Genomic DNA, 27,049 nt, shown 5'->3' with positions numbered 1-27,049 from the left:
AGAAGAGGAAGTGGTCTCAAGGAAAGGGAAGTCTGTTCATTATAGAGAAGTCTGGCACAGATGGTATAATGGAAGAGGAAGGAAAATCTGCAGTGGGTCTTTTTGAGAAGGATTAAGTGGATGGGAATGAGAGCATGGGCAGCAAATTTTTGAGAGTAAAAGGGAGTTGGAGTGTACTAACCTTTGGGGAATGAATCCAGGCACAGGAGGTCAACGGGGCAAAGAATGTGAGTCAAATATTCAAAAGACTTACCTGGGAGTGTTCCGTGGTGGTTTTGCCTCAGAGTTTCCATCAACCATTCAATCACCAAGTACATAAGTGCCTATTAGGTGCCAAGTACTGGAGACACAAATATAACAAATGAAACCATTCCTCCATGCCAGTACACTGCATTCTAAGGATTTATATTCCATTGTGAACTGTGAGGCAGGCAGAGACAAAGGAGAAAACTGAGGCTCCGGAAGGAAAAGTGACTTTCCTATATTCAAACAGCTAGTAACTACTAAAAAGAAAGCTATCTAGGGACTGTAATAACCCTGAGAATTGTGTTAAGATTAGTAGCAATTGGAACTTTTGGACTTTTTGTGGTAATAAATAACCAGAGACAAAGTAGGAACCTATTGATTGGCGAATGCTTAAACATATTTGTGGTATATCAATATATTGGAACATTATTATCATAATAAATAATTTACAAGGAATATAGAAAATTATGAGAAGACTTCCATGAATTGATGCAATGTGAAGCAACCTGAATCAGGAAAACGGGATGGACAATGACGACAAGACAAGTTACAAAGCCTTTAATACGAGTTTATTGTGTTCCAGGCATTATAAAAAGGTAAGATCAAAAACAAAGTGAATACTGGGTCATTATTATAATCAGGTGTGTCCCCAAATAAGCAATGCGTAAATAGACTAAGTTTGTGCATTGCTGGGGAGGAGGGCTTTGGGTGTGAAACATACCATATTCTACCAGACTCAGTTCATTTGTTAATTGATTTTGTTGAACTGCCATTTTCTTCCCCTTTATGACAAATGATGGCTTTGGGAGAAGGATATTAGGAAATGAAGATATTGAAAAAATTTATCAGTCTTGATCTTTAAAACATAGATATGAATAGTAGATTACTACAGGGAACCCAATGATCTCTGACATTAACAACTGGCTCTACAAGCATGTGCATTCTCCCACAGTTATTGTGAGAATCCAGTAAGACCCTGTATGCCAAGTAATTCTCTATCCTAAGGTAATCTATTATAACTGTGAGCTTTTACTCCCTGTGGTTCTGACCTAATTTTCCATTCAATTTTCAAGCTGAAAAGGACTTCAGAGGTCCTTCCATAACTCCACATACAATTAGAGGAACTAGCAATTGTCTGGTGGAATTTCATAGATGAGGAAATTAGGGCCCAGAGAGTGGCTGGTTCCTCTGTCAGTACTGCCTTTTATTGCAGAACAATAGACCAAGCCAGCTCATTTTCACCCTTAGGAGGAAGTATTAGGGACCTTAGAAGTAACCCAACCACCACGTTGCCCAAGCTTCGGTTACGTTCCCGTCTGACCACTTTGAAATCGTGATCTGAATCCCATGGGGAAGGTTCTCTCCATGTGTCTGAGTCAAGCTCAGAGGTACAGACAGCAGTTCATTCTGAAAAATTTGCTGTGAGAGTGAGATGCGAGGCAGCTCCCAGGAGGGAAAGACATTTGGCAGGGTGAAGGAATGGAAAAGCCAAATTTAGCCTATCTCCTTGTATCTGAAAAGACAAAGGAACAGCAAAGTATGAGAGGTGGGAAATGAATGACCACAGAGCCCAATCAAAATGCAGGATACAAAAAGACACGAAGTATCAAGTGTCAGCCTGAAAGAAAACTTTGAGCTGCATGTTTGGAGACTGAGTGCAGAGGGATTTGGAAAGCTTCCAAAGGGCTTGGATTTCTCACTGGAGCAGTGTGTCTCTGAATTATCTACAAGATGGAGTCCAAATTCCTTAGGGAGCATAGATGGGCAGAGCAATCAAAGTGCCGAACCTGGAATTGGGATGATAGATTTAGAATCCAGCAGTACTTTAGAGAGTTTCTGGTGCACTGATCTTGTTTTACAGAAAAGGAAACCAAGGCTTAGAGAAAAATGACTTGTCTAAAGTCAGCAAAAAATATGGCCCAGATTTGAATCATGATCTTCTGACTCCAAAATCAACATTCTTGTCATTTTATCACGCTGCTTTCAAACCGGGTTCCAATTCTGCCTCTTTCACATGCTACCTATGTGACTTTGGGTAAGTCACCTTATCTCTATGGCCTCCAATTCCATCTGGAAAATGAAAGGGTTGGACCAAAAAGCCTCTGAAGTTTTTTTTTTCTGTGTCCAGTTCTGTGAGACGGGATCATCTCTGAGTCTGTTTTCTGATCTATAAAATGAAAAGAGTGATATTTGCAGCAATTAGTTCTCAAAGCTGTGAGACTCTGACAACATGATCCATCTAAAGTGCTTTACAAATCATAGGGCTCAATAGAAATGCCACCTAATACTAATCTGGCATAGAGGTAGTTTAGTGTAAAAAAGAAAGATCTAATATGAGTTAGAAAGACAAAGGTTTGACTCCTGCCCCTGTGGGAAACAAGGACATTCTGTTTTATACAGTTCTAGGAGATAAGGATTGCAAACTAGCATGGACAGGTTAGAGGTCAGAAACTAATGTGCGGGCTCAAGGAGCTGTGTGAGAGGAGAGGAGAACATGGAGTTACGTGGTCAGGGAATGGTATCCAGGGAGATCCAAAGTTTGGAAAACAGAATAAGAAGCCTAATCTTTCTGAACGTGTTCTGTTCTGCAACCTTACTGGGGAGGTTACCTGTCCATTCAGAGGGATTGGACATAAAGATTAATAGAAAGCTTTCCTGATTTCACAACAGGCATTGTTCTTTGTTTAAGGTGAGCACTGTTAGCGGCTTGTTAGATGGGCTCACTTCTAACACCCCTGACACACACTGGCTGGGAGACCCACTGGAAACTACTATTCCTCTCAGAGACCCTAGACAAATAATTAAGAATGATTCAGGGGCTCACCTGCATTTGAGGGGGTAGTCTCTCCATCAGATGTTCCCTGGCCTGTACTAACGCCAATGGGCAGCTAGGTGGCCCCTAGTGCTGAGTCTAGAGTCAGGAAGACTTATTTTCCTGAGTTCACACTTCCTATCTGTGTCATTTTGGGCAAGTCATTCAATGCTGTTTGCCTCAGTTTCCTCATCTGTAAAACAGACTGGAGAAGGAAATGGCATTCCAGTGTCTTTGCCAAGAAATCACCCTCACCCCAAAATATTCAGTCCTGAAGAGTTGGACATGACTGAAGAACAACAAATACCAGTGACATTACGGCACAGTCTGGAGATAAATAAGTAAAACTAGAATGACTTTAGAAGCACTCCATAATCTGGTGTCCACCCACTGCTCCACCTAGCAAGTAGTTTCCTCACTGAAACCCTGCATGTGCTGTGAATTCCTGCCTCAAGCTGGGTGTTGTGGGAAAAACTCTGGATTTAGTGTCTGAGAACCTGGGTTCAAATCCAGCCTCTTCTACTCACTACCTGTGTGATCCAGAGCAACTCACTTCTTCACCGTGGGCCTCATTTGTAAAATGAAGGGATTGGTCAAGATGTTCCTTAAGATGACTTCTAATGCTAGATATAGGGTCTGATCCCATGAGCCTTGCCTACTTACTGCCCTCACCTGGAATGTTCTCTTTCATCCTCTCCACCTTTTCCAAAACTGCTCTTTAAGTCCCCATTTAAGTCCTATTTCTATCAGGAAGGCTTAGATCCCACCAGTGTACTCAGAAGAAACCCCATTCACTGATGTTATTCATGGAATCTGTTGGGAACAAAGAACATTCTCCCTAAAGGCTCTCAGCCCAGAGCTGGGGGGAATTCCAGCTGACTCTGTGGTGGTAGCAGTCACAGAGGAAGCCCATGTATTATCTCAGTTCTGGGTCCCCAAGGTCCATGCCCTGTTGGCTGATCTGGGTACCTGGAAAGATGGGTGGCCCTGTTCGTGCCTATGGGCTACTGAATGGGATGCTTTGCATCCCTGGGAGGCATCACTCTGAAAATCCTGACCCCCTCTGCGGAAGGGGAGAGGGCTGACAAGAGAAGTCATGAGAAAGGAGTGAAATGGACAGGATTGGACAGGGAGATCCCCAAGGAGATGAAGTGACTAGCCTTAACATTATACAGGTTGCAAAGTGCATGTTTGTGTAAGGAAATTGATACCTAGAGAGGCAAAACTGCCTTACCAAAGTCACATTGACTAAGCATCAAAGGCGGGATTTGAACCCTAGTTCTTGGAGTTCAGAGCCCTGGGCTCTTTTCACTCTTCCCAGTTGCCTTCCTAGTTTCCTGCTTTCTAAAACAGATAGCAACTAAGTACTGACATTATATTAGATGATTTCCTAAATGCTGGGACTAGGAAAATAAAATGAAATAAGCTTTGCCCTCAAGGAGCATCTATTCGGAGATGCAACAAGCTCACTGACAAGCAAATGAAACAGTGATAGGAGGGAGGCTGGAGCCACATTGTGAAGTATTCTGAATGCCATGGAGAATGAATCTCTGTTCTCTCTCTGAAGAAAGAGGGAGCTACAGAGGCTTCTAGAGCAGGGGAGTGTCATGATGAACACATAATGTACCATTTAGGTCTTCACACCATTTCTTGCTTTGTGCTGTTGTAGAGTTGTTTCAGTCATGTCCGATTCTCTGTGATGCCATTTGAGGTTTTCTTGGCAAAGATTACTGGAGTGATTTACCATGTCCTTCTGCAGCTTATTTTACAGATGAGGAAACTGAGGCAAAGAGGGCTAAGTGACAAGCCCAGGGTCACACAGCTAGAAAGTGTCCGAGGCTAAATTTGAACTCAAGCCTTCCTGACTCCACAACCAGAGCTCTATCCACTGCACCACCTTGCTGAATTTAAAATATCTCTTCTGCAGGCAAAGACAGACCAGTTCGTGCAAATGGTCCATATAGCACCTAGTAGAGCACTAGGCTGCCTAGGATAGCATAGCTTCATATAGAAGTAGAAGAGTTTACTTCATCTGAGGGCTGCAGAGGAGGCTTTGAAGAGTGAGTATTGTATTTAGAAGAGTATTATAGTTAGAATCAGGAAGATCTGGCCTCCCTTGAATTCCACCTTCTGCACTTATTAGCTGTGTGAACATGGACAAGTGATTTCATCCCTCTAGGACTCATTTTCCTAATCTGTAAAATAGAGACAAACTAGTCACTACTTTGAAGGACTATGCTCAGGAACAGTAATATAAGTGAAGTTCTTTGCCAATCTTAACATATCATTGAACTTACAGTATGACTTTGGTCAGTCACCTCGTCTCTCTAGGACTCAGTTTCCCTTAAATGGGAAGAATCTTAGTACATGGCAGGACTATTGTGAGGAACAAGAGGGATAATGAATGTCATAATGTGCTTCACAAACCTCACAACACTATGTAAATACTTGCACTTATTATCTACAAAATCCCAGCAGCCCTACCCCTACAAAAGACTTTAGAGACCAATGAGAGAAAGAACATCCCAGCCCTTGGTGAACTCCTGAGACCTTACTATTATTAGAGTCTCAGGTTGTTGTTCAAGACTGACAAAGGACTTCTGTTTTTATCATGGAGGGGGATTTCACCTCTTCCAAGAACACTCAGGATATGAGCTGTGACTAGCCGCATGGCCCTCCCATAAGTACATCAAACAAGGCAATAAGCTAAAGAAAACAGCCCCAGTCCTCGGGGCTGTGGCAAGTGAAGGCAATATCCTGTGAGCACTGATGATGCCACACTTTGGATGGCACCTTCAAGCCAATAAGGATGACTTCCTCCAGCTGGCAGGTGGGTCAGAGAGAGGAAGAAAGGGGGCCAGATGGAAGAACTCACCACCAGCAGGCCCCTCACTCCATTCCCACCCTCCCTTCCTGTTCTGGATACTTCCAACAGAAACCAAAGTAAGACCAGTGTCTGTCCCTTCACCCCCAGAGTGACACAGATGGTGTCAGCCACCCTTCATGTGGTCTGGCCCACATGTATGGAGGGAGAATTATAAAACAACAACAGCCTAATCTCAGCTTTTGCCACATCCTTGGACATGGTGGGAAGTCCATCCACCGCCCCACCCCCCAGGTGCCCCTCACCCTCAAGCCTCCTTAGTCAATTTCACCCAGGTGGCAACTTCAGAAATGAAGTCTTTTGAAAACCCAGCCAAGCAATCTCAGAGCTAGATCCGGGACCTCTGAGCCAAAGTCAAGTCAAGAAACTTAGCTCTATTAATGCTCTGAGCCAGCTTCTTCTACTCCCCCCGCTTGTGATCGCCGTGGGTGACTCATTGGGCCTCTATCAATGCTGGGCAAATACAAGAACACTGATTACTGAAAATCCCTTCATACAGTTGTGAAGGTAGGACGACTGATCTTTTGTATTCCTCTACCTCTTGAGTCTGCCAAACATTCAAATTCTGCTTCAGATAGTACCACTCGGATGGGCTGGCCATGTTGTTCAAATACAAAATGTATGCTTGCCAAAGAGATTGCTTTATGGAGAACTCACACAGGGCAAACGTTCACATGGTAGTCAGAAAAAATGATGCAAGGACACTTTCAAGGCATCTCTTAAGAACTTTGAATTGATTATGTGACATGGGAGACACTGTCACAGGACCACTCAGTTTAGAGTGTCTTCATCAGAGAAGATGCTGTGATCCATGAGCAAAGTTGAATTGAAACAGCTCAAAGAAAATACAGGATGCACAGGTTTAGAGTATCCACCCCAAACGTTTACAAGGACTATTTGTGCCCGACCTGTTGTAGAACATTCTGAACTCCTATTGGTCTGATCAGCCACAGTCAGACACATTGAAACTTGACTATAGCACAGTGATGTCATTTTGGTTCTCTTTCAGAACTGAGGACAAAAACCAACCAACCTCTTGAGTAAGAGTCTCTTTGCTCCTTCTCAGCTTCTTCCCATCTAGAACCTAATTTACCATCAAATTCCACTGGTCCACCCTGAACTCAATCTCAATCACCATCCTAAACTTCCTAACCTTGTCCCTACACAGTCCAATATGGCCCCTTCTCTCAAGATACAGCTGGGAGATGCTTAAGATTATAAATTTCTTGAGTGCAGGGAGTGGCATTATTAGTATTATTATATCCCCAGTCCTTAGCACAACATCCTGCACATAGGAGATATAACCAAACATTAACACACAACTAATGGATTAGGTTTATTGGATTATCCAAAACTGTACTAATACTTCGTATTTACACAGTGCTATAGAGGAACCATGGAACTGTGGGAAAGTACTGCGTATGACATCAGTAAAATCTGTGTTCAAATCCCCCATCTGATCCTGATATCATGTGTACTCTTAGAAAAGCCCCAGGAAGCTCCCTGAGGCTCAATGTCCTCTCAGGAAAGTGAGGGGGGTTGCACTCGATGGCCTCTAAGGTTTCTTCCAGCTCTAATTCTGCAATCATTTGCTCCCATGTGCCTGAGACAACTTCCTAGGACATATTATTTAAGTCAGGGTGGGTTTGAGATCTTCTCCAACACAAAGAATTCCCATGATGAATGAGTTCTACTCAGGACTGGTGAAACTTGTTATATGCACATATGAGTTTTAAAAGTTTCCAAAGTAATTTCTTTACAAAAACTCTCTGGCAAAGGGTGGTACAAGGACAAATATCACCCACATTTTACAGCAGAAGAAAAGGACCCTCAAAGAGATGAAGGGATGTGACAGAGGTCACACTTGTAGTGTGAAAGCTTCATTCAATCTGATGGATCTGGTATTTCCAATCTAATGTCCTTACTCCATGCTAGCTCTCAAGCCACCATGAAACTAGGAGATTTCAGAACCAACAGAGCACTGGGATGGGGTGGCCTTAGAATTTGGAGAAAGGAAGTGATGTGACCAATAGAGGGACAAATGGAAGGTTTGATTTCCACTTTCTGTGGTGATTAAGGTTGAGGGAGTGACAGTAAAAAGACAGAGGTAGGGAAAAAAAAAGGAAGAGTGATTTGAAATAATACCACTTACCTGGCCTTAAGGATTGATCACTTTGTTGTCTAAATTCCTTGAAATCTGCCATGATTTCTGAGTCTATTAATGAATTCTTGTGAAGGTGATCTATATCCCAAGGAGGATCTCAGAAGCAGGTTGTTAACAGCAATAACTAGCATTTATATGGCATTTTAAGTTCTACAAAGCATTAACTCACACAATTATCCTTCAAGATAGGTGCTATTGTTATTCCCATTTTACAGATAAGGAAATGAGTCTGGAAAAGATGAAGTGATTTTCCCAGGCTCACACAGCTGATATCTGAGACTGAATTTGAACTCAGGTTCCTGATTCTCAGCCCACCATTCCATATACTGCACTACCTAAATGCCTATTAGAATTAAATAGATCCATTTTTTTAAAGTAAGATAGAGTTTTGAATTTAGAACCAGGAAGAACTGGATGGGAATGTTCCCATGCATAATTACTGGCCATGTCACCCTGAAAAGACTTAACTTTTCCGGCCCTCAGTTTCTTCTACTTTAAAATGAGGGGGTTAGCCTCAGTGACTTCTGTGGTTCCCCTCAACTCTTAATCTATGATCTTCTGACCCCCAAGGCCTTTAGGGCAATGAGAGCTCACCCAAGATGGAATGGGGTGCCTCAGGAGGGGAGTTCTATCTCTGTGAGGGGTTTCAGGTAAAAGCAAGCTGACCTACTTGTTGGAGAAGATATTCTTCTTCAGGCATGAGGTGGCTTAGTAGCCTCTGACTCTCCTACCAAGGGGGAGACTTGGGTGTTCTCTATTCCCCAAAATCACCTTCTTGGATTGTGTCATAGCATAGTCCCTCCAGGACTCTTCTTTTGCACTTTTCAGATTCTCTCTCTTACCATGGATTTTCCATGCTTGCCCTTTTCCTAGGAGGCTGTGAGTTTCTGGAGAACAGGCAGTGGTTTCCTTGCATTTATTATATTCATAGCCTAGCACAGGCCTTTGAACACAGCAGATTTTTAATTCAGTAAATATTTATTTATGGCATATGCTGTTAGACTAGATTGACATGTTGGCTCATTTTGTTGTTTCTCTACTATTAATGATAATGGTGATGCCTATTGATGATAATGATGATAGCAGCTAAGTAGTTTAGCAGCTGGAGTGTTGGACCTGAGATCCAGAAGATCCAAGTTCAAATCCTGCCTTAGATATTTACCAAGGGTCATCAAGAGTCATACATGACTGATAAATGACTAAACAACAAACAACAAAAGATATATCTGTATACAAGTCACTTAAGCTTTTGCTCTCTGTTTTCTCTTCAGTAAAATTGAGATAATAATAGCTAGGCAAGTCAAAAATAGTGAATAAGTGTTAATTGTGTCTTTAGCACTATGTGAAGCACTGGGGATGTAAAAGTAAGCAAAAAGAAAACCGGTTTCTTCCCTTAAGAGGTAAACACCTGGAATGTCAGCCATCTAAACACAGAAAATGACACACAGAATGGAGCTGCAACGCAAAAGAGGCAGAGATGAAGGTACCTCCATGGGGGTATGGTACTGAAGGATTGCTGATCTGAGCTCCCCTAAAAAGTGGAGTCCCCAGAAGAAAGTCACCAATATGAAAAGAGAAAAGAGGGTTACCTTAACAGAGGGATGTTCCAGGGTGAGAAGACTGCAGAGACTGATGGATGGATGTCCCAGGCTAAAGAGGCCCCAAGAGCTAAGAGAAGGTTCAGCATGAGACTGTGGCAGAGACATGGTACTGAAGTCTAGAAAGTCTGGGTAATATAAAAACAACAAAAAAAGCGATATATATATTTTAACTGTATGTTAAATTGAATTGGCCTATGACCTTGCCTACAAACTTGGGTTACCTCTAATTAAATATCCATGATTCAAAGCTCATCAGATGACCAGATCTTCCTGTTTGATAGATTCCAGCCACTTTCTCTGAGTATCTTGACACAAACATATGCAGAAACTGTCCCATTTACGTTCAATTCACTGATTTTCTGCCTGCTACTGAACCCTCTCTAAACTTAGACCTCCAAAGACCATGTCTGGGAGAATCTAGATCCCTTAGCTCTTGGGCCTTGCTTCTCCATTTTTTCTCATCCTTGTCTTCCCCCTCCCCCCACCCTCTACGTGTGTGTGTGTGTGTGTGTGTGCATGTATGTGTGTGTGTGTGTATGTGTGTAGTTTCTGGAAAGGATGTGTCATTGGATTGCCCTATTATTTTTCCTTGTGATTTCCCAAACAGTAAGTCCCTTTCCTGAACACTTCCAATAATCTCTCCATATGTTATCTTTCCTTATTAGATTCTAACTTCCTTGAGTCCAGGATTCTCTTGGTTTTTTTTTTTTTTCATGCATATCCTTTATAACTAGAACAATGTCTGATTGTAGGCACTTAGTAAAATGATTTTTCATTCAATCAATCAATTAAATAATTCTTTGGAAGGGGCAAACCCATTACAGTCCTATCCCTGGTATCCATATACATCATCCATATCTCATTTAAACATATAAAACAGAGACCTCAAGAGACAGAATTTGTCTAACAAATCACCAATTTTAGCAAAGTCATAGCCATAACTACTATATTTTTTAATCAGGGAAATCAATTGAGGGGGTGGAGAATCACAAAGACCCTGAAAACCATAAGCATGCTGCCAGAAATGTCATAGATCAAGGAAAGGAAAAACCTATCGGGAAGTTTGATATACAAAGTGTTTCCTATGGGAACTTCCTGTTTGAATTAATTATTGCTGTAGGTGCTAGACTACTATTTTTACATGACAGGGGATGTGCAAGTATAGTCAGCATCATCTCTCTAAATGTTGCCATCCTAGGCCAAAGTTCCTATCACCCCACCCTGGTTCTGTATCTGCTTTCAGGCATCTCTGGGGGTGAGAGACAGCACTGGGAAACGAGATTCTTTTCACTGTTTTTATTAATCTGTTTCATTTTTGCCTTTGTATTCCCAGCAGTTGGCACAAGGTATGGCATATAGTAGGAGCTTCGTCAAAATGCTCAATTGATTAAACTAGAATAATAAGCTAACTTTATAAAATCAATCAGAAAAATCAGAGGGTTGGTGGCTTTACTTTGCATTAGCAACTCGACTTCCAAGATAAAACCAAACTGTTGGAACTTTCCACTGAAACTTCAAAAAGAAAATTTGAAACTTTATTTTGTTTTATTTTATTATTTTTTGGGCAAGTTTACAAAGCTGGAAGGAACTTTTGTGAAGGATCATGTTTCTCTCATTCTTGGCCCTGGGTCCTAGAGGAAGTGCCCAGATGCTCTGCTAAACGGCTATGTTCTCCCAGTGGTTCCAACCTCGTTACAGAGAGGGAGTGATTTCCTAGAACACCCTCGGTCATGAGTAAATGTTTCTTTTGATTAACTTTTTTATTAATACTACTAATAGCCATGTAATGAAATTACCCGGATCTCAGGAGTGAGCCTTACCTCATAAGATCTCTGGCCAAGGTCCCAGAGCTGCACTGTGGGCCTAAATATAGAATGCTTCACCCGCACACAACACACACACACACACACACACACACACACACACACACACGGAATATAAGAAACATATGATAGCAATAATGGTTAGAACTGATTTTTGTCCTGGATGGTTATACAATTAGGCAGATTACACAATTCCTCACTTATGTAGCGCCCTTCCTGACCTCCTTCTCCATTTGTACTTACATTCTACCAGGCTCCTGTCTCCTCCATCTGTCCAATCCACCCCAATCTCCCAAATGGCCACGTCTTCATCACCCCACAGAAATAATCATAAAAATAACTAACATTCATATAGTATTTCAAGGCTTCCAAAGTACTTTACAAACATCTCATTTGATCCTTACAACAACCCAGTGTGGCACGTGCTATTATCATCCACATTTTATAGATGGGGCAAATGAGATAGAAAAAAATTAAGTGATTTTCCCAGAGTCATAGAACTAGTAAGGGTCTGAGTTTAGTTTTGAACTTGGCCAGGTTTAGGGCTTTATCCATTGCGCCACTTGGCACGTAGTAGGTACTTAAATAAAAGCTTGTTGATTTCTTAGTCAATCTCAAATCTCCTTGTGTTAAAGGACCTCAGGGGTCATCTCATCTTCCAAAACATAAGCAAAAGTGGTCATCTAAACTTATCTTGAAGACTTCCAAAAGAAGGAAATCATAAATCCTGGTCTTCCTACCACTCAAAGCAGCCCCTCACTTAATGAAAGCTTAAATTGTTAAGATGCAGCCTTATAACCAGATAAAAAGTAGTATTCCTTTTCATCTCTTCTCACTCCCTCATTCCTGGTCCTACTCTCTAGGACCAAGTGACTTCCTCTGATTGCCTTCAAAAACCTGAAGACAATGAAGATGTCCTCTCCCACCCCACAAATCTCTTTCTAGGCTAATGATGTCTAGTTCCTAGGACAGATCATTCCCCCCCCCCCAACAAGAAGGTAATAGCCAGAACTTGAACTCAGATCCTCTGACCAATGCTCTTTCAGTTACTGTACCAAGTTACTTTTTGTTGATGGTCAACTAAAGGATGTGGTCAAGCCACTTCATACCCCAGTGATTTCTAGGAGTTGGCAAATGTGATTTGTCAAGGAAATTCTCCATTTCGGTCCTGTCCAACTCTTTGTGACCCCAGCTGGTTTTGTTTTGGCAGAGATGATGGAGCGGTTTGCTATTTCCTTCTCTAGATTATTTTACAAATGAAGAACTGAGGCAAATAGGGTTGACTTGCCCAGGCTCACAGGGCTACTAAGTATCTGAGACTAAATTTGAACTCATGAAGATGGATTTTCCTGATTCCAAGCCTAGTGCTCTAAACCACTGAGCCACCTAGCACCCAGGTCTCTCACAGGGAGCCACCTCCCATCCCCACCATGAGGAAGTGAATGTTCAGAAGTTTGGCATACCACTTTGAAGAAACCGCCAACCCCCTGTGTATGATTTCTGTTCATGTGAGTCAGGGCAGACTAATATTTAATCTCAGAAGAACAAACTGCAATCTAGGCTATCACCATCATTCACAAACCCACAGTTATTAGCGTTTGGAGTCCTCAGGCAAAACCTCTCCAAAGTCTGGTTAATGAATAAATCCAGACTCCTAAAACTATCTAGCAGTAAGGAATCTTAGTGAACACTGAACCCAAACCCTTCATTTTTTGCAGGTGTTGAAACTGAGGCTCAGACGTGGGAACTTACTTAAGAATGGACAGCTAGCAGCTTTTCTTGTTCTCGGTTTGTTTTTAGCAACTTTCCATCTCCATCTTGAAAGATGTAGTGTAGTGAACAGAGTAGACTTTGATCAAGAAGATGTGGGTTTGGGTCCCATTTCAGACACATCCTGGCTGAGTCACCCTAGACAAGCCTCTTAACCTCTCAGTGCTATAGGCCAGATGTGTCAAATATACTGTGGGGCCAGATGCATGTCGCCCCCAATATTTCCAAGTGAGGCTGAGTCAGATTAAACTGTAGCTGGGAAATATTTACTAAAATAAATTAATAAAAATAAATATATAAATACATGTGGTTTTCTGAGTCAGTACACGGCCCACACTGATTTTTTATATAAGTGTGGAGCTTCCTGTTTCTACTAGAAATGAATACTACTGCTTGAGATAGCTCTAAAACTCTAAGCGAACCAGCGTAGGGAGAGGGCCCTATGCTAGTGGAATCAGAGCAAAAACAAAGCAAAATAAGCCATGTGACTTTTGTCTATTATGTAAATCTACCCAAAGGATAGTTGAGGATATCCTTCAAGTCATCCAGGGCTCTTTTCACATGTGGGCAAATATCCAGAAAATAAGGAGTAAGGAAGGACTTTGTTGATCTGGTTAGGATAAATGCCTCACCCTACTGTTTCCTTCACTTGGCAGGCAGTAGTCATCCTTCCTGAAGCAATTTTCCTGTTTCTACACTTTGCCTCATTCTGTAGTGAGTTGCTTAATCATCTTTAGAAAGAAAATGACTAACTTCTGATAAATACTGTAATAAAGCTTTAAGCTTTTACAGGAAAGTAACCCACTGGAAATGGATAACTGAGTCTTAAAGACATCCATTCTTTAGTGAAGAAATGCTTGTAGTCTGGGTGGGAATTTAATTAAATACTAAATAGCTACACCATTCTTAATTTCTCCCCCCATTAAAATGAAGATTCTTTGTTCCCCAGGTTCTGTCTTAAGTACCTTTCTCGTACCTTTTCATTCTTTTAGTCTCCTAGTCTTTCTTTCAAATGAGATAATTTTGTAAAGGGCTTAGCACATTGCCTGGCACAATAGTGTTGAATAAAATGCTCCTTCCCTTCCCACTTCTGTGTGTCTACCTGCTTTGAGTAGGGGCACTTGGGCCATGACTTGTGTCAAGCAGCCAAGGCTTGTATTTCTGTCCCAGCTGAGGGGCTGTTAGCTGACTTCCAAGTGCAGACTGCTCTGGCTCCTGGGCTGGTAGTGCAGGGGCTGAGAGAATGTCTCTTCACATCCCAGGCTGCTGGGGATAAAGAAGAGCTCCTGAAGGAAACTGAAGGGAGCCTCCAGTGGGGAGTAAAGGAGACGCTCAATGATCACCAGTAAAGTAAAGAACAGAATGTTAAATGGAGGGAAAGAGGAAGGCAAAATAGACAGTAATAAATGAAATAAAAACAGAAGTTTGAAGTTCTTCCTGACTTGGAGAAAGCAGGGAAGGAGAGGGAAGTATACAGAGAAATAAAGTGAGGAACAGAGACAGGAAAAAAAGAGAGAGATGCAGAGACTCAGAGACAATGAGGCAGAGAGTCACAGAGATAGACATGAAGGTGTGGATCTTCTCCAGAAGGTGCAGCAGCTTGTCCTCCAAAGAACAAGACAGGTGGTCTCAGAAGGTGAGAGGTGACACGTGGAAGAAGGGGCGGAGGAAGAAGGGCAGGGCAGCCTCAGTTAGTGATCTTTAGCTAAGGGATACGGAGGCAGCTGTCTGTTGCCTTGATGACAATAACCAAGAATCTAGTATTATCTCAGATGAATCTAAGACACAACAAAGAACACACTTGACAACTAAGACAAACCTTCTTGAGGATGTGCCCTCATCGCACATGCCTGTCAAGCTCCATTCAGGCTCTGCCCCAGGGTCATGTCTAGTGCCTAATGTCATGGCAGACTTCTCCATTGGGACCTTGCCAAAGGCTAGGACCACCCTTCAAGGATAAGACTTCTCCCACCTCCCGCCACCCACTCCCAGCATCTTCACCAAGTCCGGCAAGGTACTCATGCCTCCTGACTGGGCTACATACCCGTGCCTGCTTCAACCTTCTGTGAGGTGGGCCTCCTAGGGCCTCACAGGACACATCACTAACTGTCATGAGGTTTTAACTTGGGGAAGGCATAGAACATTGGAAATACATGCCTCTGTCCAAGGATTCCCTTCCAACCACTTATACTCATGTTGGATCGCTTCTCATTGGTTAGTATTCTCCTGCCTCCATCCTCTGGCTATCCTATTGATTCTGACTCTCTGAACCTCCGGCTGAAGATACACAAACTGCATTCTTTTTATAACCATGCACCTCAGTCCTACTCCTCCAGTGCCTAACTCAAGATCTTCTTAATCGATGTGCCCTCTGGAATGCCTATTATACAATTAACACAACACCTTTCATCTAACATTTCTTCCTTCCACACTCATTTCATTTTGTGGTTCTCAATGAGACTTGGCTTCCTTCCTGGTGACACCCTTCCCATTACCACCATTTCCATCACTGTCCACACATTCTCTCCTATACCAGTGGTCATGGGATGGGACTCGGGATGCTCTGTGCTTTCCATTGCCACTTCCACATTTTCTTTCTACTATCTTCACTAAACAAACTCCCCTCTTGGGTTAGGGCAAGCTATCCACATTTATCACTCAATCCGGATCCTGGTGGTTGTTATTTGTCTATCTATAGGACATTTTCCTTCCTTCCTCAATAAATTCAGTGTCTGGTCCAGGAACCTGTGGCCTTGAGGCCACATGTGACCCTCATGGTCCTCAAGTGAGACCCTTTGACTGAATCCAAACTTCACAGAACAAATCCCCTCAATAAAAGGATTTGTTCTGTAAAACTTGGACTCAGAAGGCCACACTTGAGGACCTAGAAGGCCACATGTGACCTCTAGGCTGCAGGTTGCCCACCTTTGCCTCTGGCTTATAATCTTTTTCTATTCCCCATCTCTTTACTCAATGTGAAGGTTTCAAAATATCCATGTTCTCACACATGACCTAGCTTCCTTTATCATCTCAATTCCCATGACCTGCTCTTCCATTTCATCTCAGCTACATCTAGGTAAGTCATAACCTGGATTTTGCCATCACACACAAGGCTTCCATTTCCTTGTTCCCAAACTCTGAAATTTCTTTATTTGATTATTATTTATCATTCCATAATTCCTTATGCCTGGTGATATCTAATCCTGCTCTGTGTCCTGAATATAGCTGCCACTTCCTCCACCCCTCCATTTTGTCGTGGTCATCAGCCCTCCACCACTATACTATCCTCCTTTCTGTTTCTAAACCTCTTGGTAAACCAGCTCAATTCTGTTATATCTTACTATTATTCTAGAATCTCTTTTTCTCCTTATTCAATTTATCTCACCTTGTCCAACTCCAACTCTAGACTACTGTGACCATTTATGTTCTTCATTCTTGTTCAAATGCTTCTGAAGGAAGCTAAATATATGTGTGTGCGTGTGTGTGTGTGAGAGCGTGCACATGTGTGTGTGAGTGTGTGTGTGTATCATGAAATCATGCTGATTAGGTCCACTAAAAATTTATGTCAAATAACTCTTTAATGGGGTATCACTGCAACAAATAAAATATTCCTTTCCTTTTTAAACACTCACTCAAATCTGTGTCATCTGTGACCTCTCTCAACATCTCCATGTTCAATCAGTTGTCAAGTTCTGTCAAATTTAGCTTTTTAAAGCTCTCATATGTACTTCCTTTTCTCTTCTGGTACTACCCAAAGCCAGGCTTTCCCCTCACACTTGTACTATTGACACAGTCTTCTGATTGGTTTCCTCTGCCTCCAATCTCACCCCCTTCTAGTTCCTTATTCTCTACTCAGTTATCAAATTGATTTTTCTTAAGCACAGGTCCTCCCATGTCATACCACCATTCAGGGAACTCCAGTGGTTTCCTATTCTCCCCAAGATCAAATATAAATCTCCTCTGTTCAGCCTTGTATAATGGTAATTAGGAGAGTTAAAGATCTTCCCCACCCATTAATGGGCCTGCCCATTAAGGGAAGTTTGATTATGGGAGATTTATTTTGTAGGAAGGCCCACTTCTTTTGTTAATTTTTAATGAGGTACTGGTTCTCAAGGGATATGATGCCCTCTGGCTCTAAAAAGTGTGTACATACTCTGAGGTGAGTTTTTACTTTGATGTTTACTCATTGGAAGTGCTTGTTTGGCCAGATGAGACTCTGGGCAGATGCTAAGGAACCCCCCAGCTTTGAAAACCCAGATGTTGGTGCTTCTCTCTCTGGTAACTATGCATGTGTGGAATGGTTGGACAATTAGATCTAACAATTAAATCTATCTGTTGATCTGTGATGTATGTATTGCTTATGGTCACACAGTTGGAAGCCCTGACTATTGATTCATATTTCTCTACATTTTTTCTGAAGTTCAAGGAGCTGACTTTTTCCCCTGAACTAAGTGAATGATAAGTGTCCTTGATCAAACTGATTGTTGACCCCTCAAATGTTGCTTTCCTTTTAGAAAAGCACATCTAAGAACCTGTACTGCAGGCCCTCCTGTGTATGCTGGGGTCCTTGTTGTTACATCTTCTTAGACCTTAATCACCCCATGTACTCTCTGATTGAGGGACACTGGACAGCTAAGCATGTTCACTGGCTCTTCCCCATACTTGGTTCTCTCTCTCTCTCTCTCTCTCTCTCTCTCTCTCTCTCTCTCTCTCTCTCTCTCTCTCTCTCTCTTTCTCTCTCTCTCTCTCTTTCTATCTTTCTCTCTCTCTCTCTCTCTGTCTCTCTCTCTCCCCACATCTCTACTTCTTGCCTTCCCTGGCTTCCTTAAAGTCTCAGTCAAAGTCCCATGTTCTATAAGAAGCCTTTACCTGTGCTACCTTAATTTTTGACTTCCTTCTAAGATTTTCCCCAATTTATCATGTATTTATCTTGTATTTGCATAATTGTTTACATATTATCTCCCTAATTAGACTATGAATTCTTTGAAAGCAAGGACTGTTTTCTTCTTCCTTCATAGGCCCACAGTTTATAGTACCTGGCATACAGTAGGTGCTTAATAAATGCTTATTCACTGACATTCTAGTCTTAACTTTCTTGCTTCCTCTCAATCATCCCACAGCAGCACTTTCCCCACTCTCTCTGCTGAGCACTTTGTCTTTACTGGAAAAAAAATGAGGACATTTCCCAAGCATTTCCTCCTTCTTCCCTTCTCCTCATATCATACCATTTAAATATCTTCCCCCAAAGCCACATTCTTCATTACAGAAGAGGTGGCCATTCTCTTTGCCAAGGTCAACCATCAACATGCATTTATAACCGCATTTCATCCCATATACTCCAGCTGATTACACCCTCTTATCATCCATACTCTCTAGCTCCAATCTTTCATTATCTACAGACTCTTTCACTGCTACCCACAAGCATGTCTATCCTCTATCCTAATAAACAAACAACCAAACCAAAGCGAATTTGATCCAATACTCCCATCCCTTCTCCCAATTATCATCTCATGTCTCCTTTCCATCCTAAACTCCTTGAGAAAGCCATTTCATTTTGTGTCTTTGCTTTTCCCTCCTCTCACTTGATTCTAAAATCTTTGCAATCTTTCTTCCTCCCTCATCATTTTACCAAATCTGCTCTCTGCAAAGTTACTGGAGATCACCTGATTGCCAAGTCTAATGCTCTTTGCTCAGTCCTCGTTCCTCTTGACTTCGTGGCTCTTTTTGACACTGATGGTCACCATATCCTACATATTTTCTTCTCTCTAGATTTTTATGACTTTATTCTTTCCTACTCCTTCTCCCTATCTGATCATTCCTTCTCAGACTTTTAGGGGGATCTTCATTCACATTTTGCCCACTACTTGTGAGTATCCACCAAGGGTCTGTCTTGGATCACCCTTTTCTTCTTCTAGTCTGCACTGCCTCACTTGGTGATTTCATTAGCTTCTATGGGTCTGGTTATTATCTCAATGCAAAGGACTCCCAGATCTACATATCCAGCCCTAGTCTCTCTTCTGAGCTATCATCATGAATCACCAACTGCTTTTGGACTTCTTGAACTTAGGCATCCTATGCCCCTCTCAAGTTTAACATGTCCAAAATGGTGATCGTTATTTACTATTCAAACCTTCCCCCTTCCAAAATTCTCTACTATTGTTGAGGTCACCATTATCCTTCTAGTTGCTCAGCCTCATAAACTCAGTCATCCTGGACTCCTCATTCTTACTTACCACACATATCCAATATATTGCTAGATCTTCCCATTTCCACCTTCATATTCTCATATATGTCTTTTTCATTTCACTCACATAGCCACAACCCTAATTTAAGCTGTTATCTCTCTCCTGGACTATGATTTCATTAGCCTACTCTTTTTTATTGTTTTAATTGATTTATTTATTTTTAGTTTTTAACATTCACTTCCATAAGATTTTGAGTCCAAAATTTTCTTCCCATCTCTCCCCTCCACCAAGACAGCATGCATTCTGATTACCACTTCCCTCAATCTGCCCTCCCTTCTATCACATCCCTCCCTTCTCTTATCCCCTATGCCTCTAGTATCTTGTAAGGCAAGATAGAGTTCTACACCCCATTGCCCAGATGTCTTATTTCCCAGTTGCACGTAAAAACAATTTTTAACTTTCATTTTTAAAACTTTGAGTTCCAACTTCTCTCTCTTCCTCCCTCCCCACTCATCCACACTGAGCAGGCATCCAATTCAATATAGATTGTACATGTGTAGTCATTGTATTAGCCTTCTATCTGGTTCTCCTTCCTCAAGTCTCCTCTGCCCCTCAGATTCCAATACATTCTCCACTCAGGTGGCAATATCAAAGTGTAGTTCTTAAGGCCAATGCAGGAATTTGTTTTACATGATTTAACTGCGTGTTAAATTTTGTATTTCTTGATTTGTATATTCTTTCCACAGTGTAAAGGCAGGACAGAGGGAAGGAGAAAATCTGGAAAGGAAGATAAAATAAGATTGAATATTTTTAAATGTAGTTTTTACCATGTCAAACACACACACACACACACACACACACACACACACACACACAAACACACACACCTGTCCATGGAACTACCTATTACCTCCAGTATCTAATAAAAAGTTCTTTGTTTGTCATGTAAAGCTCTTTATAACCATAAGGTAGGACCTTTTCCAGTCTTACACTTCACACCCTTCTACATATTCTCTGGCTTCCTTCATCTCTAAGCTAAGGTTGAAAAATCACTTGTGGAATATTTTATAATGGAGATTCCTTTTATGTGTGGTCCCTTTCAATTCACAAAATAAGTAATTATGTGATTATGCAGTTCTATAAAATGTATTATACACTGAATTGAAATATTATTACAACACATAGGTATATAAAAATATGAATGTCCTGCACAATCAATGAATCTCATCGATTTCACGTAATTAACTGGTTTCAAAATACACAGTTCTTTTCCCGGTGGCCAGTAGATGGCGAACTTCGCAGTCTCCTGTTCTATTTAAGAACCAAGCCCAAAGTCCTCCCTCCAAAATGTGTGTGTGCGCGCGCGTGTATGTGAGATCTTGGTTCCACGGTATAGGTAAAGGCAGAGGATGAGTAATGGTTTTCTCAGGCATATTTTTATAGTAGTATCATTAAAAGAAAGCCACAAACTACAGCTAACAGTCTGCAAAAACGGCCTCAGAATGAACGAATTGTTCCCTTGCCAAGGCTCCAAGTGCCAACCCCAAGGCCATTCCACCTTGGCACCAAATGTGCTTGCCATATGTGTATTTATTGATAACTGAGGCACTGGCATATATTATTTTGTGAGGCTCTTTTAAAGTCCGCCTTCTCCCCTTGGCCCTTGGGACTTGCTAAAAATTTCACTTAGGAGGGATTCCAGCAGTTCAGGTATGTCTGTGGAGACCTCAATGCCCTGTACAGAGAAAGATGGGTGAGTTCTCTGGACTTCTCAACAAAATTGGAGGGTTTGGGCTGACTAATTTTTAAGTGTTCATTAACCTCTGCACACCTTTCACCCAACTCCTTGACTCTACTGGGGTCCATTGCTGGAATTTCATGGCATGTGTAGGGGATGAGGAAGGACAGGGACTGGACCTGTGATTTTACTGGCAATAAGAATACCTCACAATCACTAGCATTTGCTTGGTTGATTGCTTGCTGAACTACCTCTCAAAGACGACCAAAACAACTTCACTACATTCGAGTCAAGTTACAGTTTGCCCAGGGTTTGCAAAGTAATTTACATGTTAACTCATCTGTAAGAGGATCAGATGAGTTAACATGCAAAGTGCTTTACAAATCTTAACGCTACACAGAAACGCTAGTTACATGATCAGGATGAGCACTTATACAGTTTTTATAGTTTCACTTTAATGAACTCATAATCAGCATTTCTATAAGTCTTTAAGGTTTGCACAGTACCACCTGATGTGTTAATTCATCTGATCCTCTCACACAACTATATGTGGTAGATGGTATTATTAGCTCCATTTTATAGTTGAGGAAACTGAGGTTAAGTGACTTGTCCAGGTTCACACAGATAGCAAGTGTCTGAGGAAGGATTCAAACTCAGATCTTCCTGACTTCAGACACAGCTCTCTACCCACTGCCCTACTACAGACATCTCCCTTTACTAGTATAGAGGGAGTCTTGTCTGGCTGAGAGTCACACAGCCAATATGTATCAGAGGTGGACCTTGAACCCCAGCTTTCCTGACTCAGAGGTCAGGTCTCTAGCCACTATACCATTCTGACTCTGAGATCAGTAGGCCTTTTTATTTGGCCCTTGTAGAGAAAAAAAAATTAAAGGTTAGGATCCAAGATCTATGGCAGGAGGAGACCTCAGAGACTATTTCCTTTTTACAGACAAAATACTAAGTCCTAGAAATGGTGACTATAAAAAGACCTCAGATGTCATATACCCAGGACTCAGCATAGTACCTGGAACATTTTGTTCAGTCATGTCCAAATGTTCATGATCTCACGTATTGTGCTGTCCATGGAGTGGTTTGCCATTTCCTTCTCCAGTGGACTAAGGCAAACAAAGGTTGCCCAGAATCACACAGCTAGATTGGAACTCAGGATTTGAATTCAGTTATTCCTTACTCCAGTTTCAGTGCTCTAGCCACTGAACCATCTAGCAGCTCCAATGTTCCTGGTACATTGTAGGTGTTTAATAAATATTGATTGATTGATTTAGTTACTTCAATGTATATGTGTATATAACTGTGTGCTTATGCATATACATATATGCATGCACATGTATGTGTGTGTATGTAATTAAAGTTAGAAGCATTATTTTAGCCTTTGCAATCTGGTCCTATCTCTGTTTTAACTCTCCCCCATAAATTTGATGAACCTATATAACAGGAGGGGTCAGCTAAGTGGTGTCAGAGGGCCTGGCCTGAAGTCAGGAAGACTCATCTTCCTGAGTTCAAATCTGGCCTCAGACACTTACTGGCTGTATGATCCTGGGCAAGTCACTTTACTCTGTGTGCTTCGGTTTTCTCATCTGTAAAGTGAGCTGGAGAAGTAAAGGGCAAATCCCTCCAGCATCTTTGCCAAGAAATCCTCAGATGAGGTCAAGAAGAATCAGACATGACTGAAACTACTGAACAACATAAAGTATGAATGTAGAAAAGCTTGCATCATAAATGTAGAAGTGCAAGGACCTTGGAGGCCGACTAGTTTAATCCTTTTGTCCAAAGAGGATATAGGGGAGAAGTGACTTGCCCAGGGTCACACATCCAGTTTGTGTTATAGATACAATATGAATCTAAGCCTTCCTATTTCTATATATGATACATATTGCCTCCTGACATGCCCCCCTGATGTGTCCATTGGTACCCTATAGAGAGGTTAGAGACAGCCCCTGATTAAATTTCAGTGGCTGCGGTCTATTGAAAGAAGAACTGCTAGGTTCCTCTCCTCCTCCTCTCCCTCCCCCTTGTGCCTCTGACCCCTCATGGGTTGGACTTCAAAGATGGGGTTAGTTGATTTAGTGAGCTAACACTACCGGAAATATACTCCATTTCCCACCCCCATGCTTCTGGATAGTCTGGTCTCCATACCTGGTACACAGGTTGGCCTTTTAGAATTCCTTGTTTCCTTCAAACACTGAAATGTTGCTCCCTCCAAGAGGTTTTGTTAGCATTACCCCTTTAAATTCTAATTGGTTTGTTCCAGATTTATCTTGTTTTATTACAATGTGTACAAAGAACCACAGGCAGCTAGGTGGCACAGTAGATAAAGTATTCTCCTTGGAGTCAGGAAGACTTCTCTTCATCAGTTCAAATCTGGCCTCAGACACTTACTAGCTGTGTTACCCTAGACAAGTCACTCTACCCTGTTTGCCTCAGTGCTTCACCTGTAAAATGAGTTGAAGAAGGAAATGGCAAACCTCTGTAGTATCTTTGCCAAGAAAACCCTCAATGGGGTCATGAAGAGTTGGACACAACTAAAAAACAACTATACTTATGATATAGAACCATAGGATCATAGATTGAATGCTAGAAGACACCATCTAGCCCAATATTATTAACAGAAAATAAGATCCTTGATGACACAGATCAAATTTTGTCCTTGTATCACTAGAACCTATCATATTGCCCAGCACCTAGTAGATACTTAATGAATGCTTGATAACTGATTGATTACAAGTTTACTGGATAATCATTCATCTTATATATAAATGTGGGAAACAATGATATGGAAAAATATAACTGAATTCTTGAAGATTTTACAGATGGAAGAAAGTTGCCTGAAAGCTGTCAGAAAAAAAAGTCATTTAGTCAGACTCTACCAGCAATTTAGACGATGCTGTGAAATTCCACCTGTCAGATCCCAAAGATTACAGTCCTCAAAGATCAAATTTCCTGAGATACAAAAATGTACTTTTGAACCCTCCTTTGTGCATTCCTTGGATTTGCCTGGATCCTTGAGTTCTCTGAGATAGTAGTGCTGGTGCTGAGATAACAGCCCTTACTTTCTTCTGAAAACATGTGAATAAGGCTAATGGTTAGTCTATAAAACATTTCTTCCTGAGATCTGGAAGAACCTGAATTCAAATGTGTGACCTGGGCAAGATATCTTGGCCTCAGTCTTTTCAAGGAACTCTCTCAGGCTTTCAATAACAGAGCAGGTATAGTTTTGTGTTGGTAGAGGGAATTTCCTCATTGGGAGTTCCTTGTTTCAAGGAAATCACAGACACACTCTCTATCCTAAACTCAAGTATAAAACAATTCAAAGGAATCTTTTCAAAAAAAAACTTTTAAAAAAATATAGAATTGAGTCCTCTGAAATGCCTTTGAAAGTGGGAACAACATTAAGCCAATCTAGACTGCGAACCTCAAATAGTTGTTGTGAGGGTGAAAACATCTAAAAAATTACAAACCACTGAGAGGTGTGACAGGTTTAGTGAAGAATCTATGGCACTCATCAGGAAACCTGGATGTGGTTTTAGGTTCTATCACCACCTAGGCTTATATATTTGAGGTTGGAAGGGCCCTTAGAGTTTATCAAATAGAACCTCCTATTTTATAGATGAGAAAAAAGATACTCAGAGTAGATAATTGTCTAAAGTTATGGACATAGTAAGTGAAAGATCTGCTATTACTACCCTGATTCAGGATTTGACTCCAAATCCAGAATTCTTTTGACTGCATCATATCACTTAGGTAAATCAAGTCACTTGTCTGGGACTCAGTTTTCCCTTCTGTGAATTGGAATATTGAGAGACTTGCACTGCCTACCCAGAAAGATTGTTATAAGGAAAACCCAGTGAAATCTTAAATGACTATAACTGGTTCTTCTCATTAGGACTTACCCAGAGTCATACGTGAACTTAACTGGTGGGTCTGGAATTGAAACTTAGATCTCCTAACTCCTCATAAGATCATACATCCTTCCTATGAAAGTCAGCTCTGAGAAGCCTCTTCCTTCTTACCCAAGGGCAGGTCAGGTGTTCTAAGACTTTAGCTTGGTCTGGAAGGGCAGGAGCAGACGTATGGTATGGAATAGTGGGAGACAGCATGAGTCTTGGCCACAGGAGATCTGAAACTTCAAGCCGCTTCTAGCTCTGACTTTTGTTCACTGTGTGACCAGGATAGATGGATTACAACCTCTGGAAGGCTTCAGTTTTCTTCCTTGTCAACAGATGAGATGGATATTTGAGTCTCTCCCCACAGGATTGTTTAGTGAAAACTCTTTGTAAACACTAGGTGCACTGTGGAACTTCTTCATGTCTGCATTTCCTAATCTGCAAAAGGAAGAGGCTGGATCAGATGACTTTTGGCATGCCTTATAATTCTATGATCCAAACTTAAAATGTGACAGAAATGAGCAAGTTGCTAAGGCTTTCTTCTAGAGATGAGATGTAGCTGAATGGATGAAGGCAATTTACATGCCAAAAACCTTCCCTCTTCAGAAGAAATCATATCTACACCAAAAACAAGTAAGCAAAGATTTGTGGTTTTTCACAGACCCCAAATATCTTGGAATTGGGAGGAACCTGTTAGTGAGAGACTAATTAATTCAGATCAATTCCTGAAAAAGAATTTTCTTGTTAACTTACCATTCCAACTCAGACCATTGCCAGGTGTCTTGACTTTGTCTTGCCACAGGATTTCTGATGACCCTGAAGAGACAGTGAGGTTGGCAACTTTGCACAGCTCTGCCTTACTTAAATTCATCATCCCACAACCTCACTGGCCCTCTTTGAGAAGGGAAGATGAGAAGAAGAAGGAGAAGGAGAAGAAGGAGGAGGAGGAAAAAGAGAAGAAGGAGGAAAAGGAGGAGGAGGAGGAGAGAAACAGCAAGCCACTGAATATTCATATACTTCAAAGTTTCTTTTCATGTCTCTTTAAGGCAGAAGTTCTTAGTGTGTGTGTGTGTGTGTGTGTATCTGTGTCTGTGTCTGTGTGCATGAGCTGAACTCTTTTAACACATTGTTGAAGCCTTTAGATGCTTTCTCAGAATAACACTTTCTAAAAAATTGAAGGCAATGACAAATTTCAGTGAGAGGTTAGTGAAAATAAAGATTTCTTTTTCTTCATACAAATTCATGGATCCCTTTCCTGGATGCCAAGGTAATTCAAGGTCTGTTTCAACGAAACAGACTCCCCTTCTCACCACTAGTGACCACTGACTGTGGCATTACTGGGTGAAGTGATTTCTATGTTAAAGCTGTCACGCTGGATCAGAGAAATGGCTCCCCTTAGGGTGTGGCAAGAATGTGAGGACCTGGGAATTTCACCAAGGACAAAGTGAATTTCCTCCTCATTCCCCACCCACCCTGGCTGGATATCAGAAATGTACCTCAACCAAGAAATAGAAACTTAGAAAAAGGCCCCTGAGTTTCCAGTCAGAAACTGAAAGCAACAAGGGGATGTTGGCTTGTGGGAAGAAGCTCATGAGTGTCACAAGGCTGAGAAAAGGACCTGGGCTTCCCCCAAAGGCAGAGTTAGCCTCATAACAAGAAAGTTAATATTTCACACACAGAAAGATGAGAAGAGAAAAAAGTGAGGCAGAAAGAATGATCCCCATATCCTAGATTTAGTGCTGGAAGGCACTTCAAACATCAGCCAATTCCACCTCCTCATTTTCCAGATGCAAAACCTGAAGTTCAACTTGCCTAATAAGGGAGAAAAACAACAGAAGCATTCTGGTATCTCTGATTCTAAATTCATCAGGAATGCAATCCAATTTCATTTTTTAAAAAAATATGGAGTGGTACAGCAAAAAGG

The 27,049-nt window shown here is 41.5% G+C and overlaps 1 long non-coding RNA gene across 3 annotated transcripts; it reads right to left on the bottom strand.

The window, feature by feature from the left end:
* Positions 1-580: 580 nt before the first annotated feature.
* On the bottom strand, positions 581-25,966 carry LOC140521048 (uncharacterized). Of its 3 annotated transcripts, none has more exons than XR_011972775.1 (4): positions 25,879-25,966; positions 25,132-25,563; positions 9,696-9,832; positions 581-2,413 (listed from the first exon to the last, which is right to left on the bottom strand). It is a non-coding gene; the product is annotated as an uncharacterized lncRNA (long non-coding RNA). The 3 variants fall into 3 exon arrangements; XR_011972781.1 differs by having other exon boundaries at positions 582-1,759; XR_011972795.1 differs by lacking the exons at positions 581-2,413; positions 9,696-9,832 and adding an exon at positions 15,314-20,262.
* Positions 25,967-27,049: the final 1,083 nt, after the last annotated feature.

Source organism: Notamacropus eugenii, chromosome 1, assembly GCF_028372415.1.
Source record: "Notamacropus eugenii isolate mMacEug1 chromosome 1, mMacEug1.pri_v2, whole genome shotgun sequence".
Taxonomy (NCBI): Eukaryota; Metazoa; Chordata; class Mammalia; order Diprotodontia; family Macropodidae; genus Notamacropus; species Notamacropus eugenii.
This window is presented reverse-complemented; position numbering and strand designations above follow the sequence as displayed.